Raw genomic sequence first — 25,447 nt, forward strand, 5'->3', positions numbered from 1 at the left:
GGTGTGTTGTATTTTAAATCTATCTTTTCTTTCTCTCTATTTTATTTTTTTTATTTATTTCTGTACTGTAAGCCGCCCGGAGTCCTACGGGATTGGGCGGCATATAAATGTTATTAAACTTGCAAACTTGCAAAACCCCTGGTCTACTTCTTTGTGTACATCAAATTTAGATCTCAACAAATAGCAACACTTTGACAACCTTGCCTGGGCTCAGAAATTAAGCAGTACCACGAAGGGAGACCTATCAGGGCAGTAGGATAGCAAATATAGAAGATAAAAAATTAAGTCATGTCACACCTTATACATACATTGGCAAGGAAATTGCATGAAAATATCCCTGAAATCTACAAGAATGGAACCCAACATGAAAATGATTGTTCTTTTTAAACAACAATTAAAAACAAATATATTAGTTGCCTAGAATTCAATTTGCATGTAAGCAATTAGACTAGAAGACCTCAAAGGTCTCTTCCAATTCTATTATTCTGTTATCACAATCAGGAATCATGTATTTCTTAATGTTTTATTTTATGCAGACACAGATACACAATATTTCTTTCAATCCTTTTCAAGACAGTGAATTTTTTGAAGTATATTCATTCAAATGCTTAGCTGATCCAAAGTGAATATTGTTCAAGACTTTGTGAAATACAATTTATGAACCAAAGTTTATTTTTGAGGAAGGATCACATAACACACTGCTCAATAACCAGCACATCACATTAAAGCTGAATCAGTAAGTTAACTTACTGTTCAAACCTGGCAGTGGGGCGAAAATAATCTTTGATTTCCTGTAACGCATCAATATGCAATCAAATGTTCACTCACATTTGTGACAAGTAACACTGGTCGTTAAACAGGGCAAAAGCCATGAGTCTGAAATAGATATTTCAGATAAAAATAGAAATGTGTATATCATACTCTGCATTTTGATAACTGAGAGTGAAATACCATCCCATTCATCAAAACTATTAAACAAAAAAAAAATACCACTAGAGGATATGATACTTCCATTTCAATAGAGTCTAAACGTTAAACTCTAAAGCAGTGTTTCTCAACCTTGGCAACTTGAAGATGTCTGGACTTCAACTCCCAGAATCCCCCAGCCAGCATTCGCTGGCTGGGGAATTCTGGGAGTTGAAGTCCGGACATCTTCAAGTGGCCAAGGTTGAGAAACACTGCTCTAAAGGATATCATCTTTTCATGGGAAGCCTCAGTTCAAAGGATCGTGGCCAAGAAGGGTCTCCATCAGAATAGATGTTACTGCACAAGGATGCTCTTGCAGCTGTGTCGTGAAACAGCAGCTGTGTTTTGGCTTAGTGAATATTTGGATGAGAACCCTATCATTACTCGACAATGGCTGTCTACTCTTGGGAAACATTCTTGTTTATTTCAGAAACCTTGTTTTCCAAGTAGCACAGCAGGCAGACAGGCAGTAAGAGAGAAGATGATGCCAACAAAGAAACCTACTGACCTGAATTTGTTGCCAAAAAAAATCTCGACACCTCTCCCAATATAAAAGATAAGCAAATCCCAAGGACTGATATATATATATATATATATATATATATATATATATATATATATATATGTATATGTATATGTATATGTATATGTATATGTATATGTATATGTATATGTATATGTATATGTATATGTATATGTATATGTATATGTATATGTATATGTATATGTATATGTATATGTATATGTATATGTATATGTATATGTATATGTATATGTATATGTATATATGATGTATATATGTATATATGATGTATATATGTATATATGTCTATATGTCTATATGTCTATATGTCTATATGTATATATGTATATATGTATATATGTATATATGTATATATGTATATATGTATATATGTATATATGTATATATGTATATATGTATATATGTATATATGTATATATGTATATATGTATATATGTATATGTATATGTATATATACACACACACATACATACATACATACATACATCTACATCTATCTATCTATCTATCTATCTATCTATCTATCTATCTATCTATCTATCTATCTATCTATCTATCTATCTATCTATCTATCTATCTCTACCAAACTGGTTGTGATTAGTTTATTATCCGGAAGAAAATATGGGCCCTGTTATTTATCAAGAATTCCAGAAACTGCTGTGCGTGCTCTCCCTCGCTGAAAAAGATAATCATTTAAAAACAGAAAAAGTCAGTGCCAAGATCTTTTAGAGCCTCTTTGCCAAAAAAAAAAAAAAAAAACCTACACTGGGCCAATTATCCAAGTAAGTGGGTTTTTAAAACCACCTTCACTGGGATTTGTATGATGTGGAGAGGCACAATTATGCCACTTCAAATGAAGTATTCCTACTCTTGCTGACTTCCCGTAATAAACTGCATCCTAGTCGGAGTTCATTTGCTTTTCCCAATTCTGATTTTTCACATATTCATGTTAATTTATTTCCTCTGAAGAGAAGCCCACGGAGGAGCATCAAACACAGCTTTACTGGTAATGTATCGTGCAATCACTCTTCTAGCTTTTTAAACCTCTGACTCTCCCTCAATTAAATATTCAAGGACTTACAGTTGGGCTCTTGTCTTGGCTCAGTTATGTTTCATCCTTAGCAAATGATCGATAATATATTACATACAACTCCATCAGTAGTACGCTCCCTCCAGAGGTGGGTTCCTACCAGTTCGCACCTATTCGGTAGAACCGGTTCGTCAAATCTACCGAACCGGTTAGAAGAGGTTCCACCAGTGGACCCGGGAAGCAGGCCACACCTACAGAAGAGCTTCCAAAACTTTTTGAAACCCACCACTGGTCCTTGGATATGATTATTCTACACTATCATGCTCCTATTTATAAAACTCAGTGCCTCTGTGAAAGGTAAGGATGACTACTGCGTTTGTGGTGCAATCAGAACATTGCGTGTGTTGAAGTTGTTTTAACGCAAACCAAAGACGCTTTTAAAAAACAAGTTTACATCCTATTCTTATGCCTGCCAGTGCTGTGTGGGAGGTCATTTAAGGTGGTTCTGACAAGTGTCGTCGGCATCTTCATATCCGGTCACATGGGCGGCAAGCCACTCCCATCCAGTCACATGGGCGGAAAGCCACTCCCACAAAGGAGGCCACACCCACAGAGTAGGTTCGAACAATTTTTGAAATCCACCACTGGCTCCCTCTACCGAACCGGGAGTGAAGAAAAGAGGATATACCATTACTGCCTGATAATACTACCTGATCCCCTCTGCTTCACAGCACCATTAATTGCCAGACAGCTTTTAATTTTGAGTTTTGGTTGTCATCTTTAAAATTCTGTCCTACATACCTTCTGCCCTGTATCTTCTGGCATTCAGCTACCTGTCCAGTCAGATTTTATAGGGTCGACTATTTCGAAGCCCTGTTGTCATCAGCCTCTTTGGAGACAGTTCATTTTTGCCTCCCTCTCTGAAACTCTCCTCCAGTGAAACTGATCTGTTTCATCTGTGCTTGAGGAAATTGGTAAAATCATTTAACCTCCAGCTGTTACAGTAAGAAGGGAGTTCATAATATGCAGATAAAGTCAGCATTATATGACACTTTTCTTTGCAAAAAAGAGCCGAGGTGGCACAGTGGTTAAATGCAGCACTTCAGGCTACTTCAGCTGACTGCAGTTCGGCTGTTCAAATCTCACCGGCTCAGGGTTGACTCAGCCTTCCATCCTTCCGAGGTGGGTAAAATGAGGACCCGGATTGTTGGGGGCAATATGCTGACTCTGTAAACCGCTTAGAGAGGGCTGTAAGCCCTATGAAGCGGTATATAAGTCTAACTGCTGTTGCTATTGCTATTGCTATTCCGAGGTGGGTAAAATGAGGACCCGGATTGTTGTTGGGGGCAATATGCTGACTCTGTAAACCGCTTAGAGAGGGCTGTAAGCCCTATGAAGCGGTATATAAGTCTAACTGCTGTTGCTATTGCTATTGCTATTCCGAGGTGGGTAAAATGAGGACCCGGATTGTTGTTGGGGGCGATATGCTGACTCTGTAAACCGCTTAGAGAGGGCTGAAAGCCCTATGAAGCGGTATATAAGTCTAACTGTTATTGCTATTGCTATTCTACATGGGTTTGGGTTTTAAATGCATTTTGGAGTCTAAGAGCTTTGAAACCATATTTTGTTATCTATCTAGAGCCTCTGGGAATGGGCTCTAAGCATATAAATATTGTGTATAAATGAATAAAAAGCTTTATTTTTCAGGGTGTTCTCACTGAATAAGTAAAGTCTGCAGAGCTGAGCATTCCGCCTCTACAACCAGCCTCGTGAGTCTTTAAAATTCCTAACAAAAATGTTCCTAGTCATAACTGATTTTAGCTGGCTTCCTTCTGTAATCATTCATTCATTCATTCCCCCATTTATCCAGCCATTCATTTTTCAGGACGTTTAAATAGGTTAATTTTTTTCACATCCTTTAAGACAATCTGTGTTCTTGTTATGCTCAACTAAACTTTCACTCCTTTTTTAATCAAGAAACAAGCAACTAGGGACATCTGGAAAATAGTATTGGATTGCAAGAGAGTGGCCTGACAGCTCAGTTCTAATCATGTTTACTTAAAAGATAAATCCCTATTTCCTCCTATTCTTCACTCAGGCAGGTGATTGAAGCACCCTTATCGTTTTCTTTCTTCCCTATCTGGGTTTGCTATCTTTGCCATCTCTCTTTGTGTTTCATTTTGTGTTGTTTTCTCATTTTAAATGTTTTTAACCATTTGTAAACATATTGCTTTAATGGGTAAAATTCTAAGAAACATGACTGCTGGTTCCCTCACCTGAAATGCCAGCCTCACCCAAAGTGATCCAGCATGTATAAAGTCTCCACCAATTGTCATACAAAACACTCTGGTTATTCCAGACACAGCATTTTCCCCCCCGCCTTTCCTGCTTCCCAATTTCCACCCTATCAAGTACTATTCCTCGAAATCATCCCTCAACCACTCAATTGTTCAGCTTGTTGACTGCTAAGTGACAGCAAAAGTTATTTTTATTATATGCTTTATTTCTTGGATGCTGTGTAGTGATTGATGGTCTGGATCAGAGGTGGGTTCCTACCAGTTCGCACCTATTCGGTAGAACCGGTTCGTCAAATCTACCGAACCAGTTAGAAGAGGTCCCACCAGTGGACCCGGAAAGCAGGCCACGCCTACAGAAGAGGCTCCAAAAATTTTGAAAGCCACCACTGGTGGGTGCGTAATGTCCCGCAGTTATCTACGCATTAATAATGATCTAGTATATTTCCTTATACATTTTAGGGACCTTTCCTTACATAATTGGTGTTTTCTTTCATACTTTTGGATTTCTAATTTCTGTTTCCGTTAGTTGGCAATTGCTAAAACCAATCCCACATGAAAAAGTATTCAAAGCCTTCTTGATTTTAATTGTCAATTTATTTATTCCTGCACATTGTAATATTTATTCATTTACATATCTCTGTTTTTCTATTGTTGTGCAAACACAATTCCAGCAGCTGCTAACATGTGTAAAATTAAGTATATATTATACTCCCTTTCAAATAGCCAACAAAATATTTCTGGTTTTAATTCCATATCTTGCTTTACGATTGCTTCTAACCACTAACTTCTGAATAGCTACTTGGACCGACCTAAGTACTAATTCATAATTTCATATCCGGTCACATGGGCGGCAAGCCACTCCCATCTGGTCACATGGGCGGTAAGCCATTCCCATCTGGTCACATGGGCAGCAAGCCACTCCCACAAAGGTGGCCACACCCACAGAGTAGGTTCCAACAATTTTTGAAACCCACCACTGGTCTGGATTGGTGCAGCCTAGATCAGAGATTCCCCAGCCTCTGGGCCCACCACTACTGGCCTATGGCTGGTTGGAAGTGGGCCATGTGAGCAATGAGCAAAAGGCAAAGAGGTCAAGGGTCAAACAAATTCAACATTGTCCCACCCATCACCATTTCTCTTCTGTGTGATTTCTTAAAAAAATTACAGCTACCGGTAGTAAAATTAGGACCTTGTGAGGTCCTTCCTAAAAGAAAACATTTTTAAATCTGAGTTGAGATACACCTACTTTTTTTCAATGTATTTTTCATGGACGAATAAATATAATGGGCAATATAAAAATTTAAACTGCTCACATAGTTCTATAGTGCTTTCTTAAATAGATCATTTAAACAGCACATTCAAATGTCTTTTAAGGAGTATCTAATGCCAAAGGTCTTGCTAGCTGGTAATATGCTTCACAAGTAGTTTTATCCATTTACAATATTGAACCTCAATATTTTTATACATTGACAATCTGAAAGGGAGTAAAGGTTGAAGCAGAGAGCAGAAAAAAATTACATTTTACTCCTGAAAATTGTAACAAGTAAGCAGACTTATAGCCATGATTGTTTTCTAGGTTTATTTATGTAGGCTGGCTGTTCTGACCCCACTTCTCCGTCCAGGAATGAAAGCCAAAAGCCACGTAACTAAAAAGGTTTATTTTAATCAGTCCAAGCTCTTGTTGGCTGCAAGCCCAAATAAACAAAGATAATAGCTCTGGCAAAAGTCCTATAACTCACAAAACACTGCAAGCCACTTATCCAAGTTAGCTTCTCTCGATGTGTGAACGTGAACAAGAACAATCACTAGAACAGGAAAGGAACGTTGACTTCTGCCACCAGGGCGTGGCACCAGCAGTCTCTTTATACTCAGGAGAGGATCCCAATGAGCAACAGCTGCTCGCAATCATCTCCTGTAAGTACTCAGTTGTTCCTTCCGTCGAGTAACCCTTCAACAGGATGCATCCTGCAACAACTCCCAAGTGTTTCCCTGAACACTCCCTCTGATCCAATGCTCTGCTGCCACCTGGTGGCCAACGGCTCCTGCCGGGCCACAACAGCTGGCTATCTATCTCTGATACCTGTACATTCCTGCACATTCAAATCAATATACGCATCCAGATGCATGTCTTCTGGATTGTTTTCCATATTAACACAGGAACTAATATAAGAGTAATATCTACAGTAATATCAAGAAAATAGCAGAGATAATGCAGCAAACTACGGGGGGGGAATTGCTGGAAGCCATCAGTTCACTGTTGATCATATATAAGGTGTCTGGCTACATATATTTTTTAAAATAAATAAATGAATTAATATCAGTAAAAATATGCTTTTTGAAATATTTCTTCATGTCTCCTATGGTCCTTGTTTAACTTTATATCAGCAATGTTGCAAGAACTTGAAAAGACATTTGCCCAGTTGCTTTTTTTTTCTTGCCCTGACATAAAATGATTGTTCATTTAGTTGTATGTCCCTCAGAAATAAATATAAACTAAGATATACAACTGAATATCTTCAATATATTGATATTTTGAGCGTGGGTTAATAGATGATAACCCACCCACCCCGCAAGGTTCATGTAGATATTAAATAGGAGAAATGAGAACACTGAACCCTGTGGCTTATGGGAGAGGGGGCTCACAAGTCAGGGGCTTCAGGTTTGACATCTCTCCCTATCAGTGGTGGGTTTCCAAAAAATTTGGAACCTCTTCTGTAGGTGTGGCCTCCTTTGTGGGAGTGGCTTGCTGCCCATGTGACCGGATGGGAGTGGCTTTCCGCCCATGTGACCGGATATGAAATTATGAATTAGTACTTAGGTCGGTCCAAGTAGCTATTCAGAAACTCTGGCATTGAAGCATGCAAGTCTTAAAGCTGTCAAGTTACAAGATCCTTGCACTCCTAACCCTTTAGAAACAAAAACTAGGGGTCTTCAAAGCTGACAGCTTTAAGATTTGTGGACTTCAACTCCCAGAATTCCTCCTCCAGTCACATTGGCTCAGGAACTCTGGCATTGAAGCATGCAAGTCTTAAAGCTGTCAAGTTACAAGATCTTTGCCAGTGGTGGGTTTCAAAAAATTTTGGAGCCTCTTCTGTAGGTGTGGCCTGCTTTCCGGGTCCACTGGTGGAACCTCTTCTAACCGGTCCAGTAGATTTGATGAACCGGTTTTATCGAACCGGTGCGAACCGGTAGGAACCCACCTCTGCTCCCTATTAACACCAATTGGAATTAGCCCTGGGAAAAGAAAGGAAATGATTGCAAAACTATGACTTTACAACTAATCCTCCCATTTGGTCCAGAAATACGTAAATCATGACACTGAAAGATTCTGAGAGCTGAAGGAGAAGCAGGACATTCACACCACCACCATTCTGGTTCTGCCAAAGATTATCAATAATATGTCCCTTAATCCTGATTGAAAACCGCTTCCTCTGGGGCTCTCTGAAGCATCAATCTAATTATCATTTCAACATTCTTTCCTTTAAAAAGGGGGGGGGGGAGTTGGAGATCAGACAGTGCATAGTATCCAGATATGGCTTCTTGAAGAAGGAAAATTCTACTACGTCTTTCAAGACAGGAGGAACCATCCTTTCAATCAATCACTGCTGCATGGATGAAGCTGGGTGTCCCTTCTCAAGGAACCTTTACTAACCAAGAAGGGCATGGATCTAAAAGACAGATGTCTGGGTTAGCAGTCTGAAAGATGTTGCAAAGTCTTCCAGATGTTGCAAGGTCAGATAATAAATGTTCCCCTTGCACAGAATCACACAACTGCAGCAATTTTGGTGATGTGTAATAAATGCATATCGCTGTTCTCATTGCTATTCTATACACATTCACCGGAATTTGCTCTTTGCCATCCTCCGATGGGCATCTCTTCTGTTATTAATCTCCCAGGGTTCCAAGGTGCCCTCCAGGCTAACAAATAGGGAGAAGCCACATAAGGAGCAACTTAACCCACACCCCAATTACTCATTTCAGGCAACAAATAAGGCCTTAGTTCAACCGCTGTCCAAATCTCCAGAAAAAAAAAAAACATTCAAGTTTCTTCTGGAACCCATCTGAATCTACTATTTTATTATGTGAAAAGAGCCGAGGTGGCGCAGTGGTTAGGGCGCAGTACTGCAGGCCACTTTAGCTGACTGTGATCTGCAGTTCAGCGGTTCAAATCTCACCGGCTCAAGGTCGACTCAGCCTTCCATCCTTCCGAGGTGGGTAAAATGAGGACCCAGACTGTGGGGGCAAGTTGCTGACTCAATTTGCTAAAAAAATTGTAAACCGCTTAGAGAGGGCTGAAAGCCCTATGAAGCGGTATATAAGTCAAATAATAAACAATAAACAATAAACAATGATAAATGATAAATGATAAATGATAAATGATAAATGATAAATGATAAATGATAAATGATAAATGATAAATGATAAATGATAAATGATAAATGATAAATGATAAATGATAAATGATAAATGATAAATGATAAATGATAAATGATAAATGATAAATGATAAACGATAAATAAATAAATAAATAAATAAATAAATAAATAAATAAATATAACCATCAGGGGGGGAAAAGATAGGCGCTCTAGTAACTTGTTTTAAAAGTTATAATGCACAAAGTATAAACCCTTTTAAAATCAGAGTTGTCAGCAGTTTCAAGAGATAAGATGCCTGCAGCAGTTTAATATAATAATACTGTAGACATCTGGAGAGTTAGGAACTGGTATGGTATCATTTTGGTATCTGTCTTATAAATGGTTCCCTCCTGATTGAAGCTCAGCATATAAACCAATTAACAATTTTTGTTCTCAAGTTTTGTCTAACAATGTGGCTCTAGTGAATAACATCAGAAACACATTCCATCTTAATCGTCTCTTTTAATTAGGTTGAACATGTATTTAAGTGATCATGCTTTAACTTCAGCTCTAAATAATCCTATACCACAAACTCAGCTATACACAACTTCTTCAGACTAATAGTAATTGCAACAATAAACCATTACCCTTCCTAGCCAACGTTGAGCTGAAAACGGGAAGATTATTTTAGTGAAAATGTTGACTTTCTACTAAAGAAGTATTTTCTTTATCAATTGATCATTTTTTATGTGCATGTAGATCAACAAATAGAAAAGAAAATCACAATTAATTAGGATAAAAAGGGAAAGTTAATTGTTCTGAAACTAGAAGATATACTATGGTATACTGTACAAACTATAAAAAAACAGCATTTACCTATAGTCAAAAAAGTTTTTAAAAAATCATGTATTGCCTGCCACAAAGGAGACTTCCCTCCCTCTTCAATTGGGGGAAAACAATAATAGAGTGAAAGAAAGCACGTATTCAGAAAAATATATTCTTGCACTAGTATCACTCTGATTCTCATTATTAACCAATCAATAGCAAGGATGCCATTATACAGCCACTATTACTATCTAAACAATGATTAAAGGCTCAGCCTCCTCTAACTGCAGCACAAATGTGTTCAGTTTTTATATGATAAGTTATCGTAATGCTTTATTTATTTTATTTATCAAACTTCAATACCACCAATCTCACATGCAGGCCTCTGGCTTTATCTCTTCACTAGGATACAGGTATGGCAGTGTAAGGTAGTCTTTTGCTATTCTCATTTAAAGGAATCCTTTCCTTATTCTTCTAACCATGACATGGTCTGGTTCAGGCACGAGAGCTTCCCACTTTAATAGCAATAGCATTTAGACTTATATACTGCTTCACAGTGCTTTTACAGTCCTCCCTAAGCAGTTTACAGAGTCAGCACATTGCCCCCAACAATCTGGGTCCTCATTTTGCCCACCTCGGGAAGGATGGAAGGCTGAGTCAACCTTGAGCCGTTCAGGATCGAACCCCTGCAATATTATATTCTAACCACTGCGCCACAAAGACTCTTTAATTTGCTGAGGGCTGCCCCCCTCCCCACCTCCAGTTGCTGCCACTGTCTTGGTAGCCTGTAGGAGAGACCAGATACCTGCCAGCAGAGAGGGATCTGCCCATGTAATGCTTGACTGCACTTTCTGAAGCTCTTATCACGTACTCATGTACATGGGTTAGCACCCTTTTAAAAGATTGCTAGACTTGGTTTTTAAACTCTTTGGAGTTTAAACATTTCAGAGAGTGATATAATTGTGCAGAAGTTTGATTGAAAACAAGAAAGAGAGACATGTTCTGTTGGCTGTCATCCTATCTACTCTGAAGGTTATTTCTGGGGGCATCCCTTTGGAACAAGCTCCCCGTGGAGATTCGGACCCTCGCCACCCTTCAGGCCTTCCGGACAGCCGTTAAGACCTGGCTGTCCCAGCAAGCCTGGGGTTGATTTCCACCCCCCCTCTACTCGAACTGTTGTGCTTGTTGTGTGTTTTTAAATTGTTGTATCACTGTCTTGTTTGTCTTACTTTTCTGTATTTGTTCCCCTTCCCTTGGTTTTTGTTCAGCCGCCCTGAGTCCCTTCGGGGAATAGGGCGGCCTACAAATCGAATAAATACCAAATACCAAATCTACTGTGGCCACACATTGCTAGCACTGTCATTGCCCTGCAGAAGAGTTGAGGACAGAGCTTGTTATGGATTTATCACTCCCTCCTGCTTCATCCCTTCTTCATGCCTGTCAGCCAAGCTTGTATTTTTGGATACGGGTTTAGCACTCTCTCAAAAGTCTTGCTAGTTGGGTAACTTGACATACGGCTAAAAGGACATGCCACTTCACCATACTTGAAAGAAGCAAAAGCAAGAGAATCTACCGACTGCTGCCCTTGATGTCAGCCTCTGCTTTGCTGCTGCTTCGGCTGCCATTGAAACGGGGAGGGGGGGCATGGTATTTGGGAGGGGTTACTAATTGTGCTGGAGGAAGATTCTGGAGTTCTGCTGCCTGTCGGACTACGCATGCGGAGGAGGTTTCCCGCCAAGGCTAACGGCACCAGAGGTGGGTTCCTACCAGTTCGCACCTATTCGGTAGAACCGGTTCGTCAAATCTACCGAACCGGTTAGAAGAGGTTCCACCGGTGGACCCGGAAAGCAGGCCACACCTACAGAAGAGGTTCCAAAAAGTTTTTGAAACCCACCACTGGTCCTTGGATGTGATTATTCTACACTATCATGCTCCTATTTATAAAACTCAGTGCCTCTGTGAAAGGTGAGGATGACTACTGCGTTTGTGGTGCAATCAGAACATTGCGTGTGTTGAAGTTGTTTTAACGCAAACCAAAGATGCCTTTTAAAAAACAAGTTTACATCCTATTCTTATGCATGCCAGTGCTGTGCGCGAGGTAATTGAAGGTGGTTCTGACAAGTGTCGTCGGCATCTTCATATCCGGTCACATGGGTGGCAAGCCACTCCCATCCGGTCACATGGGCAGCAAGCCACTCCCACAAAGGAGGCCACACCCACAGAATAGGTTCAAACAATTTTTGAAACCCACCACTGAACGGCACCGACATTCCATCTTGGTGATGCCTTTCGAAGTTATCTCACACCTGACACTTAGGAGAATTATGATTGGACTGCAACTGGGATGCCAAGGGTTGGGGAATGGGCTATTCTATATATCAATCGCTTTCGCGCCTAAATAATCAGCCTTCGCTTTGCTACGCTTCTAATCATTTATAATTAGTAAAAGTACACTTGATTTCTACCTATGGAGTCTCGTGGTCTTCTTTCCTAATTACTCAATGAAGAGGTGCTGACACTTAATTCGCCCCAGGACAACTCACTGGCCTCATTACCAAAAAGAATAAAACTTGGGAGTTGGAACAACACGTTTTCTGCCAGCATATTTTTCTGTCATCACAAGGGCTGCCAGATTGCATTTTAATACACCCATCTGACTGTGGCCTAAACAAAAGGGGAAAAAAAATATTAAACTAGCCACCAACTGGGGAGGCAGGCAACCTGTAAAATGTGCAAGAAATAGAATGGCCAGTCAGGACTAGAACACAACAGACCAAGCCAAACGACTATAATACATCCTTGAAAGTGTTTGAAAATCAATATCTCAGAGTTTCCCCATTGTAACAGTTCATTCACATGATAAAGTCAGCAGATCTAAACTGATATGATCTATCTTTGCTGTACGACTATTATATGCCAAAGCAGAACTTTTAGATTTACTTTTTGATCCTGCATTTTCAGCATTTAATAGCAATAGCAATAGCAGTAGACTTATATACCGCTTCATAGGCCTTTCAGGCCTCTCTAAGCGGTTTACAGAGAGTCAGCATATTGCCCCCAACAATCTGGGTCCTCATTTTACCCACCTCGGAAGGATGGAAGGCTGAGTCAACCCTGAGCCGGTGAGATTTGAACCGCTGACCTGCTGATCTAGCAGTAGCCTGCAGTGCTGCATTTAACCACTGCGCCACCTTGGCTCTTATTTAAGAATTAGCCTACAGTATTAGACTGTAAATATTTCAAATTATCTTGTAATAGCATTAGCAGTTAGTCTTATGTACCGCTTCATAGGGCTTTCAGCCCTCTCTAAGCGGTTTACAGAGTCAGCATATTGCCCCCAACAATCCGGGTCCTCATTTCACCCACCTTGGAAGGATGGAAGGCTGTCAACCTTGAGCCGGTGAGATTAGAACCGCTGAACTGCAGATAACAGTCAGCTGAAGGGGCCTGCAGTACTGCACCCTAACCACTGCGCCACCTCGGCTCTTAACCCACCCAGTTGGTCATTAAGGCAGAGAACTGGTTGTTAAATTATTTGAATCCCACCACTGGGAAGGTTCTGACAGTATGCCTTAGCTCCACTGGGATTTATTCCACAGTCTTCAAGGAAGCCCCCATTTGCAATTGAACATACTTTGAATTCAAAGACGTTTTGCCCAATTACTTTACTGTCAATTGCTTGGCAGTTTCGCCTTTCTCTATGACCATCTGCAGCTGGTGACATACAGTTGGTAGAAATGCACATTTTCCTTCCAAACCACAAGATCCACAGACCACAAGAAGGAACATACAACTTCTTAATGCCCATCCCATAAACACATACAGCACATCACAGCAAACTATGCCCAAAGCGTTAAGTACTTTATATTTATTTCAGAAGCTTTGAAAAGTAATTAGCAACGTAAATGAAGTGGAGACTTAAAGATAATCTCCCATCTCTGTTTTCTGTAAAGGTTTTCATAATTCTCAATTCACACCTAAGAAATGCTGGAATATTATATACAAAAACAGACCTCAATATCATTTTTGCTACTCTCTTATCACAACTGCAATTATAAGCCAAGTGTAATTTTCCAGGTGTAACAACTTTTATTGTGTGAATAAAAATACATCAATAGGAAAGTAACATATCCATGGTTTACAGCATTATTCTTCAAACTTAGCCATGTCTGCTGTAAATTTGGGGAGTTCAAGTCCAGAGTTGCTGAGGTTAAGAGCAAAACTTTACAATGGTCCAAAGTCTATTCTAGTGAACATGTTTTCAGCAAAACAGATTGATTTCTCTTTAAGAACTGGTTCAAGCCAGTTCAAATCTCTTTCTTAAAGGTAGAATTTATAATCTCACATATTTTTGTCTTTGTAGCTCTGAAATCTATGGACAATGGCAGGCCCTTGATGGAAGGAGCCAGAAGATCCTTGAAGGACAATATAGGCATTTGACCCCTGCCTCATACACAAAGAAACAAGCACAAGAAGAAAGAAATCAGGAACGGTAGAGTTGGACATACCAAAACCTAGGACCTTGTCCAAGTAGATACAATCCATTTGGACACCTAGATGCATGAATACGGCACAGCAGGCTAGGGTGAGCTAAAACAATAATGAGACAAAAATTGAAGTACTCTATGAATGATGAATAAAAATATAAAGAATCAGCCATGAATTTTCCTGACCAAAAACTGCCTAAGAAGAGCTAGACTTCTTCCTTTTAAACTGTAACAATATTCCATGACAAGTCTTATAAAAATCAACTGGTCAAAATCCAGGTCAATTCCTTTAGGTTATAAAGTAAGGGGGAAAGAGCAGAGTAAGTTGTGTATGTGTGTAGCTATCATGGACCGGAGAAATAACTTTAGAGGAATAGGAGGAAGTGATGCAACCAAGACAATAAAAGAAATCTGAGTCCTGGGCATGATTGTAATCTGAGAAAGCATTTCAGACAAGTTATTACAAAAATAAAGGGAGAAAGAGGAGAATACATTAAGACTTGCAATATAACAACAACAACAACAACAACAACAACAACAACAATAATAATAATGTATGGTTCATTGACATTGTAATACCTGGAGATGCACAAATTGAAGATAAACAGCAAGAAAAAAATCACAAAGTACCGGGACTTGCAAATTGAAGTTGAGCGACTGTGGAAAAAGAAATTGTGTGTTGTTCCGATTGTAATTGGAGCCCTTGGAGCAATACCCAAAGGGCTACCTCGCTATTTGGAAATTTTAAATTTATCAGACTTGAACATTCTGATTCTACAAAAAAACCACCCTACTTGGAACAGCTTATATCCTCCGACATTATCTTAACAATTCCTAGGTCCTTGGTTAGGACTCGAGCTGTTGAGCTACCAACCAGCCCCAAAGGCTGTGAATCTCACCAAAGATTAACCAATAATAATAATAATATTAAGTTAGTATGCCAGAAAGGCTTGCTGACTACTGGAGAGACCAAACTCGTCTACAAGAAAGACCAAATGGAAACAGAATGGAGACATGGGAAGAGAAAGCACCACATGAGCAGTACATTAAAAAAAATAGCATGGAAAGCAGATATACCAAGACCTGGCAATGACTAAGAGCAGGAAAGTTAAAGAAAGAGATCAAGGGACTAATTCTGGCTGCATAAGACCAAGCCTTAAGGACAAATGTATACAAAGCCAGAATTGAGAAGACAGCAACAGACAGTAAGTGCCACTTATGCAAAGAAGCTGAAAAAACAGGGGACCACCTGGTTAGCTACTGGAAGAAGACTGCACAAATTGACTATAAGCAGCAGCACGACAAAATAGCAACAATAGTGCATTGGGAGATCTGAAAGAAATACCATTTGCCTGTAAACAAGAACAGGTGGGACCCTAAAAGAGAAAAAGTCATAGAAAATAAAGAAGCTAAATTGCTCTGGGACTTCAGAATCTAGGCAGACAGGCACCTGCCACATAACAACACGGACGTAAGAGTTGTCGATAAAAAGACAACAAAATCTGGACAGTGGATGTGGCAGTGCCTGGAGACAGCAGAAGAGAAGAGAAAGAACTGGAGAAGATAACAAAATACAAAGACCTACAAATAGAAATTGAACGACTATGGCAAAGGAAAGCAAGGGTAGTACCAATAGTAATAGGTGACTTGGGTGCAGTCCCAAAACAACTGGAGCACCACTTGAACACCATAGGCATTGACAAATTTGCCATCGGTCAATTGCAGAAGGTGGCTTTACTTGGAACTGCTTCCATCCTTCAACAATATCTGTAATACCGTCAAATATCCATTTTTGCCTATCCTAGGCCCTTGGTAAGGATTCGATAGGCAGACAAAAATGCCAAACACAGTCTGAACATCTGGCTGACTGTGTGAAATAATAATAATAATAATAATAATAATAATAATAATAACAACAACAACAACAACAACAACAACAAATGCAAGTATTAGAAATAACAACTGAGATGGTCAAAAATCGAGTAAAAAGGGTAAAGAATTGGACATCACCTGGAAAGGACCAATTACATGGTTTCTGGCTCAAATATCTGACCAGTTTACATGCAATATTGGCCAGGCAACTGAATGAAATTTTACAAAAGGGCCAAATTGATGAATGGTTGACAACTGGAAAAACATACTTGATTCAGAAAGATGCAACTAAAGGAACAACACCTGAAAACTACAAACCAATAACATGCTTGCCAACAACCTTCAAAATACTCACAGGCATTATTGCAGATAACATGATGGATTATTTGGAAACAAACAACATCTTGCCAGTAGAGCAAAAAGGCAACAAAAGAAGGAGCAGGGGCACAAAAGATCCTCTCCTAATTGATAAAATGATATTAGAAAATTGTAAGAACAGAAAAACGAACTTGAATATGGTCTGGATTGATTACAAAAAGGCATTTGACTCACTGCCACATAGTTGGATCATAAAACGCTTAGAAACAACTGGCATTAGCAAAAATATTACATCCTTTACTGAAAAGGCAATGAAACAATGGAGAACTGAGTTGGCAGTAGGGAATGAGATCTACGGAATGGTTAATATCAAGCGAGGATCCCACTATCAGTAATCTTAAAAAAATGAAATTAGGCTACCAAACAGCCAAAGAAGCTGAAAAATTTTTGCATTTACTATATATGGATGATTTGAAACTCTATGGAAAGTCAGAAATAGAAATCCAATCATTGACAAACACAGTCCGAGTATTCAGCACCTATATTTCAATGCAGTTTGGCATAGAAAAATGTGCCACTGTATCCATAAAAAGGGGCAAAATCACTGCATGTGAGAGAATTGAAATGCCCAATGGCCAACTAATTAAATGCAACGAAAATGAAGCCTACAAATACTTAGGCATTCTGCAGTTGGATAACATCTAGCATGGAGAAGTAAAAACTATTGTCAGTTTGGTGGAAATACAATGAAGGCCATAAATACCTGGGCAATACCATTTATAAGATACACAGCTGGTATAGTTAACTGGACACAAGCTGATTTGGACATTTTGGACCGAAAAACCAGGAAACTAATGACAATGCACTACAGTTTACATCCACGTGGTGGTCGAAAATCAGGTGGCAGAGGATTATTACAAGTGAAGCAAACAGTTGAAGAAGAAAAACATGCACTGGCTGATTATTTAAAAGAAAGTCAAGAACATCTATTAATCGAAGTAAAGAACAAAAATCTACTGAAGGCCCAACAGACGAAACAAGAATACAGAAAAGATGTGATAAAATCAAGAATGGAGAGTTGGCAGAACAAAGCACTGCATGGCCAATTTCTGGAAAAAATAAAAGATAAAGTGGACAGTGAACAAACTTGGTTATGGTTAACAACAGGTACATTAAAGAAAGAAACAGAGTCACTAATCCTGGCTGCGCAAGAACAAGCTATCCGCACAAATGCCATTAAGGCCAAAATCGAAAAATCCTCTGATGATGCCAATTGCAGACTTTGCAAAGAAGCTGATGAAACTGTTGATCACATACTCAGCTGCTGTAAAAAAATCGCGCAGACTGATTATAAATTGCGGCACAATTCAGTAGCACAAATGATCCATTGGAATTTGTGCAAAAATTATAATATTAAAACAGCAACAAACTGGTGGGAACATCAGCCTGAAAAAGTCACCGAAAATCAGATGGTCAAGAACTTGTGGGATTTCCGTATACAAACCGACAAAATACTGGCGCATAATACACCAGACATCACACTGGTTGAGAAAAACAAGGTCACAATCATAGACATCGCAATACCAGGTGATAGCAGGGTCGCCGAGAAGGAACATGAAAAAATCGCAAAATACCAGGACTTAAAAATCGAAATTCAACGACTATGGCACAAACCAGCAGTGGTAATTCCAGTGGTAATTGGCACACTGGGTGCTATTCCAAAAGCACTGGAATTTCATTTAAAACAGTTAAAAATTGACAAAATCACCATCAGTCAAATGCAAAAAGCCGCACTGCTTGGATCTGCAGCATATTACAAAAATACATTACGACGTCCTAGGCCCCTGGGTGGGGCCTGACTAGTAACCAATGCCAAATCCGGCGAAACAACTGGCCGCTGTGATACAATTGTATAATAATAATAATAGTAGTAGTAGTAGTAGTAGTAGTAGTAGTAGTAGTAGTAGTAGTAATAGCAGCAGCAGCAGCATGACTTTCCTAGTCTGATCTACCTTAAAGAGCAGACAGTAGCATGCTGTTTGCTGCTTTTGCGAGCTATTTCTTTCCTTTTCAACATTGGAATATCATTCTGGAATCAAGGAACTGCATGATAAGGTTTGGTAGTTATTTCACTACTAATTTAGATAAGCTCTTTGGTTATATTACCAGGGATAACACGTTGGTCAATGATGTGTGCTTCTAATTCGTGGTGCTGGAATTTAGGAATGCACTAACGAAATAATTATACTCCAGCCATCACTTAATAAATCTATGCTATTGTTGCTGTTGTACATTGCTGCTTTCTGTGCTGATGATCATCTCTTAGGGTGAAGATCCTGGGAGGAATGAAAATAGGGTCTCTCAAGAAGTCTGCAGGCCTAAGAATCCAGAGTGAGGACAAAGGCTGCCCCGGCCCTTTGGAACGAGCTCCCCGTGGAGATTCGGACCCTCTCCACCCTTCAGGCCTTCCGGACGGCCGTGAAGACCTGGCTGTCCCAGCAAGCCTGGGGTTGAGTCCCCCCCCCACTACTCGAATTTGCTGTGTCTGTTGTGCTTTTAAACTGTTTGTATTGTTTGTTTGTCTTTGTCTCACTTTTTGTAATTTCCCCTCCCTTGGCTTTGTTCAGCCGCCCTGAGTCTCTTCGGGGAATAGGGCGGCCTACAAATTGAATAAAATCCAAATCCAAAGGTGGACTTTAAGATAGTCAGATGTTTTGTATTATAAGGAATTAAATACTTAGGAAAAAAGAAAACCACACGTTTAAACACCGAGAGAGCCAGTTTGGTCGAGTGTTTAAAGCACCAGGCTAGAAGCCAGGAGACTCTGAACTCGGTGGCTGCTCCGTCCCTTTGGAACGAACTCCCCGTGGAGATTCGGACCCTCACCACCCTCCAATCCTTCCGCGCTGCTGTAAAGATCTGGCTGTCCCGGCTGGCCTGGGGTTAAGATTATAGCCCCACTCGAATTGTGTGATTGTTGCGTTTTTCTCTTTTAATATGCTGTATTGTTTATTGTTTGTTGTTTCCCCCTCCCTTTTGAATTGTGAGCCGCCCTGAGTCCCCTTAGGGAAAAGGGCGGCATACAAATAAAGGCAAAAGTAAAAGTAAAGTAAACTCTAGATCTGCCTTAGGCATGAAAGCCAGTTGGGTGACTATTAACCAATCCGTCCATGACAGAGCTCAAGTGACAAGCCAGTCAGTCAATTCCTGTCACAGCCCGTGAATCAACACTCTGGTTGATCTGAAAAAAAGCAGATTCTGCACTTGCTCTAAAACGATTAGAAGAAAAGAAAGGTAAACTTTGCTTAACAAGGTACAAACATTTTTAACCAACCAAGTGGATGGTTTTTAGTCTTGGGCCGTAGGCATGCACCATTTCAGTTATATTCCAATCGAGCATGACACAAGGACTTACATTTGATAAAACAATACAGAAATATCGCTGTAGGACCATGTTTGAATGTTCACTGTAAATACATTTGTTTGACATTTCCTCGGCCCAAAATAATCCCTGTCTCTTTGGGGACAATTTGTTTTCTGCAAATTTGTTTTCCATATTTGTATTGCAGATGTTTTTATATGTATGACTACCAGTAGATAGTCAGGGGGTTTCCTAACTAACCTGAAGTAGCACAGCCAAGATGCAGATTTATGGGCTCATCTGGAGCACAGACTATGAAACAAAGACCGTTCTACAGAACTACTGAAATAGAAGGAAATAGAAGGAATTCCAGTTTTTTTTTATTTCTCTGCTTGATGTCTCGAAGACAAATTAAATGGGGTACAGTCTCAAGGCCAGATACTTGCATCTTAGAAACTAGACTTAATAAATAGCAATAGCAGTTAGACTTATATACCGCTTCATAGGGCTTCCAGCCCTCTCTAAGTGGTTTACAGAGTCAGCATATTGCCCCCAACAATCCGGGTCCTCATTTCACCACCTCGGAAGGATGGAAGGCTGAGTCAACCTTGAGCCGGTGAGATTAGAACCGCTGAACTGCAGATAACAGTCAGCTGAAGTGGCCTGCAGTACTGCATTCTAACCACTGCGCCACCTCGGCTCCTTAAAGGGACAGAACAGTTTCAGCAACAACCCAAATGAATTTGGCATCTGCATTTAATTGCTTTTTCTCATAAAAGCGAATAGTTGTGATTAATTTGGAGGAGAGCATTGCTCTGCACACAAAGGACCACAGTGGATTACAAAATATTCGTCCTGCCTTCTGTCATTTCCTAGCAAAGCCAGACTTGATGAGGAGGCCAGAAAGAAAAGAACTGAGGCCATTTCTTCAACACCAACTACTTCAGTTGCTACATAGGACCAGCACAAGACAAAGTACATGTGAATTGTGTGGGAGGGTTTCTATTTCTATTTATTAAATTTATAGGCAGCCCAATCCCGAAGGACTCCGGGCGGCTTACAGAAATAAAAATATTAAGAAAAGATTAAAAACAAATAAAACACAGCCGATTGAAAGAAACACAACATGCACCCAGTCTAAGCGGGGCTGGACCTCAATCCAGAGGTCAACAGCCCCAGGCCTGCTGGAATAGTCAGGTTTTGATAGCTTTTCGGAAGGCCATGAGAGTGGGTAGGGTCCAGATCTCTGGGGGTAGCTCATTCCATAGGGCCGGAGCGGCAACAGAGAAGGCCCTATTCTGAGGCGTTGCCAGCCGACATTGTCCAGCTGACGGCACTTGGAGAAGGCCCATCCTGTGCGATCTTATCGGTCTTAGGGAGGTGTGCGGCAGAAGACGGTCTCGTAGATATCCGGGTCCTGAGCCATGTAGGGCTTTAAAGGTAATAACCAGCACCTTGAATTGTGCTCGGAGACCAATGGGGAGCCAGTGCAGCACACGGAGGATAGGTGTAGTGTGGGTGTACCTTGGTACACCCAATATCGCTTGCGCGGCTGAATTCTGGACTAATTGTAGTCTCCGAACACTTTTCAGGGGCAGCCCCATGGGTTAAATTATTGAAAGGCATGCCCCAAATTCCCTGCTAAATTCATCAAAATCCATCCTTCATCAGATTCATCAGAAGAGGCGGATGTGCAGAACAAAAGGTGCAGCCTATGGCAACTGGGGTGAACATTATGCCAGTCCAGTATATCTTGAGGTCATCTTTTCCCTCAGTCCTGTAGGCGATTGGCTGAACACTTGTCGCTTCTTTCGTAACCTCGTTTTGAAACCTGTTACTATCTCTGCACCACCTGCATCTCAAAAATCAAACGCACATCTCAAATGCTCTGGGGCATGAAACACCATGTAAATTAGTAATAATGTGAGCAGCCTTAGTTTAAAAGGCTGTATTACCTAGTACAGTATTATCGATGCTCAAAAAATAACTCCTGCTGCTCTCACTGAGAATGTAGGTATAGGAGTGCAGTTTTACACACTACGCACACATGGTCACATTGTCTCTCTTATAAACTCTGCATGTGCAGAACTGGAATAGATAAATTTGGGTAATGGCAATCAGGAGGAAATGGACAACGCAGTTCTATTACTCTGGCATGTTTTAATGAGTTGAGATTTTTGCATGATTGACTAGCCAAGGAAGAATATTTTTTAATGAAAACAATTGCAAAACATTTGTCCATTTCTTTATATGTTCAGCAAGCACTTCAAACCTTTTTCTGGCAAAACAAAACCTGCCATTAATTCTTGCATTTCAAACAGAAGATGAACTGAGTAGAAGCTTTCGGTTCTTACTGTCATTTACAGCCTAAAGCTTCTTTCTGAAAAGCCAAGATTATCTAAAAGCTCCTGTGGGATGTTGTAAAGTAGCATAACTCAATGCTACACTAAGAAAATTAAAAAGATGTGGGTAGAGATAAATGATCTTCTACAAATATCTTGGTATAAAGGCGTGGCCAGGGACTGCTTCTCTATCCCAGTTTCCTGACTAATAATAGGAATAGTGCATTACTTGTCCAATTTGCATGATCCAGCTAAATGAGCTTATCTACCCTGAATATTTAATAAAGCTCGAAGGTATATTGGACAGTAATAATAAAATGACTTCAAAAATGTACAGACTCATTATAATTCACAGCTCATCTCTTGTCTTAGCAACTGGAAGGCAGAATTTAATGCTGCAGTTACAAACTTTCATTTTTATGCAATAACCACCGTTATATTCTAAATGAGTTTGAGTTTGAGTTTATTTTCATTTGTATGCCGCCCTTTTCCCTAAGGGGACTCAGGGCGGCTCACAGCTCAAAAAGGGGAAGGGGGGATACAGACAGTTTAGTAACAACACAAAACAATACATAATTAAAAAGCACAACAGTCATACCATTCGAACTAGGGGCAGCGAATCTTTAGCCCCAGGCCTGTCGGAACAGCCAGGTTTTAAGGGCTTTGCGGAAGGCCTGGAGGGTGGTGAGGGTTCGAATCTCCACGGGGAGTTCGTTCCAGAGGGTCGGAGCAGCCACAGAGAAGGCCCTCCTCCGGGTAATCGCCAGTCGACACTGGCCGGCGGATGGAATTCAGAGGAGACCTAGTCTGTGGGATCTAATCGGTCTAGTGGAGGTAATTGGCAGAAAATGCCAAACTTTACCATAACAGTATGGAAGAGGACAAATAGATTTATCTCTTTTTTTTCCTGTAATATCAGCAGGTTCTTCTGAAATCTTCCATACTTATAATTGTCTCCCTCCCCCCCAAAACAGAATCACATACTTTGTAATGCTCCAAGCACTTCACTATTTAAAATAAAGCAGTGTTTACATTTAAAAATAGTGAGCTCTGTGCGATCTGCAGTGAATGGCATGACATCATCATTTGTATTTGTTCTTGTTTTTCAAGAACAGGGATTTATTTTATTTTTCTTTTGCTCTCTTTGCCAGCATCACTGCAAAAGCCTGGCTGATATCATCGTGATCGATAGAAAACAATGGTCCTTAACACACCAGGTTGGATCTGTTTTAATGAATTTCTTTAGGAATTGCCGTTGAGCTTGTTCCTTGCAGATAAATCAGATTAAACTTTTGAAGAAAAGGAAGATAAATAACTGCTGCCAGGGCTAGACAAACTGATGAGAAATCCATGAACATTCCCCATTCATGCTCTGCAGCGTTAATGTTTCCTAACCTATCAACACATCACAAAAGAAATATTGCAGTACTTTTTATGGGAAAAATCCTACAACTAATAGAACATTTAGACGAACTCTTAACTTTATTAATTAAACAATAATATATGTTATTCTTGAAAGTGGGGGCATATATAAATGTACCAGCATGCCTAAGAGTTGGTGCAGTGGTTAGGGTGCAGTACTGCAGGCCACTTCAGCTGACTGTTATCTGCAGTTCAGCGGTTCTAATCTCACCGGCTCAAGGTTGACTCAGCCTTCCATCCTTCCGAGGTGGGTCAAATGAGGACCAAGACTGTGGGGGCGATATGCTGACTCTGTAAACCGCTTAGAGAGGGCTGAAAGCCCTATGAAGCGGTATAGAAGTCTAACTGCTATTGCTATTGCTAATGTCCCTGTCCTACTGTCCCCGTTTATTTGTCCCCATTTCCTGTGTTCTTATTCATGTTTATTCTTATTCCTGTTATCTTATACATGAGCAACAAACTAAATAAATAAAATAAATAAATACATAAAGATCAGCCATCTCCACTGACATTCAATCAGATGTCCGGAAATTCTGATAGTTGCTCTCCTAATATTTCTTGAAGAAAAATACTTCAGGTTGAGGACTGCTAGCTGTTGTAAAGAAACCATGCTTGGATTTAAGAGTGATACATCCTGCTGCTGAAAAAGTGCTTCTTTCTGCAAACCACTCCCAGAGATTGATGACAACCTCTGGCTATTGCCATGATCAGGGATCACAGAGTAACAGCTTTCCCTCCTTGCTTTAAAGTTCCCTTCCCTTTAGATTGCAACCAAAGGATTCATTGATGTAATATTTCCAAAAATCCTGATGACATGTTAGGAGAGAATAAAAAAAAACCAAACCATTTCTATAGGAACATATTAAATGTATTATACATACAGTAACTTGGTTTCTCCATTAAAGTTTGTCATATTAAATTTAAAAGTTTACAATGTTGAGCTGTTATGATAAGTAATAATTGGATATGAGAAGGGAAGGTTAGAAATATTTTTGGACTATATATAAAGATTATTAATAACAACAATAATTATAATAAAAAAACAAAACTATATACAGTTAAGTTTTAACCAATAGAGGGGAAATGTTATGATATAGGATATAGTTAAATAAAGAAAGGATAATGATAATAAATTATATACATGGAGGATTAGAAAATTTTGGTATTAAATATTATGGATGTTTAGCTAAAACAGGATATGAGGATTTAATGTTAAGGGAGGATTTTACAAATAAGTAAATGAAATGCCAGCATGTGGTTATGTATTGAATCTTGGTATGTTTAAGGATGAAGGATGTTTAAATAACTGTAGTCAAATAAAAGTGGAGGTATGATGATGGTAATATAGTAAATATTTGAGAACATATTTGAATTAATATGAATTATATTTGATGACGGTGGAAGAGATGCACAAAAGCTTTTTGTAACCAGCTGATATACTTTCTACAATATATGTTTGTTTTGAAAATAAATAAATAAATATTTTTTTAAAAAAAAGTTGACTTAATTCATATAAGGAAAAATGTAATTGGTTGGATAGTTTTGGCACCAAATAGTGGGTAAACAACAAATCAATTAGAATTTATACTGGTTATGGAAATTAATTACTATAGTTAAATGAACGTCAA

At 39.6% G+C, this 25,447-nt stretch overlaps 1 protein-coding gene across 21 annotated transcripts in view; it reads right to left on the reverse strand.

Annotated features, from left to right (window-relative positions):
• The window catches only part of MAP2 (microtubule associated protein 2), a 270,997-nt gene that overhangs the window by 127,259 nt on the left and 118,291 nt on the right, over nt 1-25,447 (reverse strand). The window lies entirely within an intron of this gene.

This window comes from Thamnophis sirtalis, unplaced genomic scaffold (assembly GCF_051295495.1).
Source record: "Thamnophis sirtalis isolate CommonGarterSnake01/CBP01778 unplaced genomic scaffold, rThaSir2_p1.2 scaffold_1, whole genome shotgun sequence".
NCBI lineage: Eukaryota > Metazoa > Chordata > Lepidosauria > Squamata > Natricidae > Thamnophis > Thamnophis sirtalis.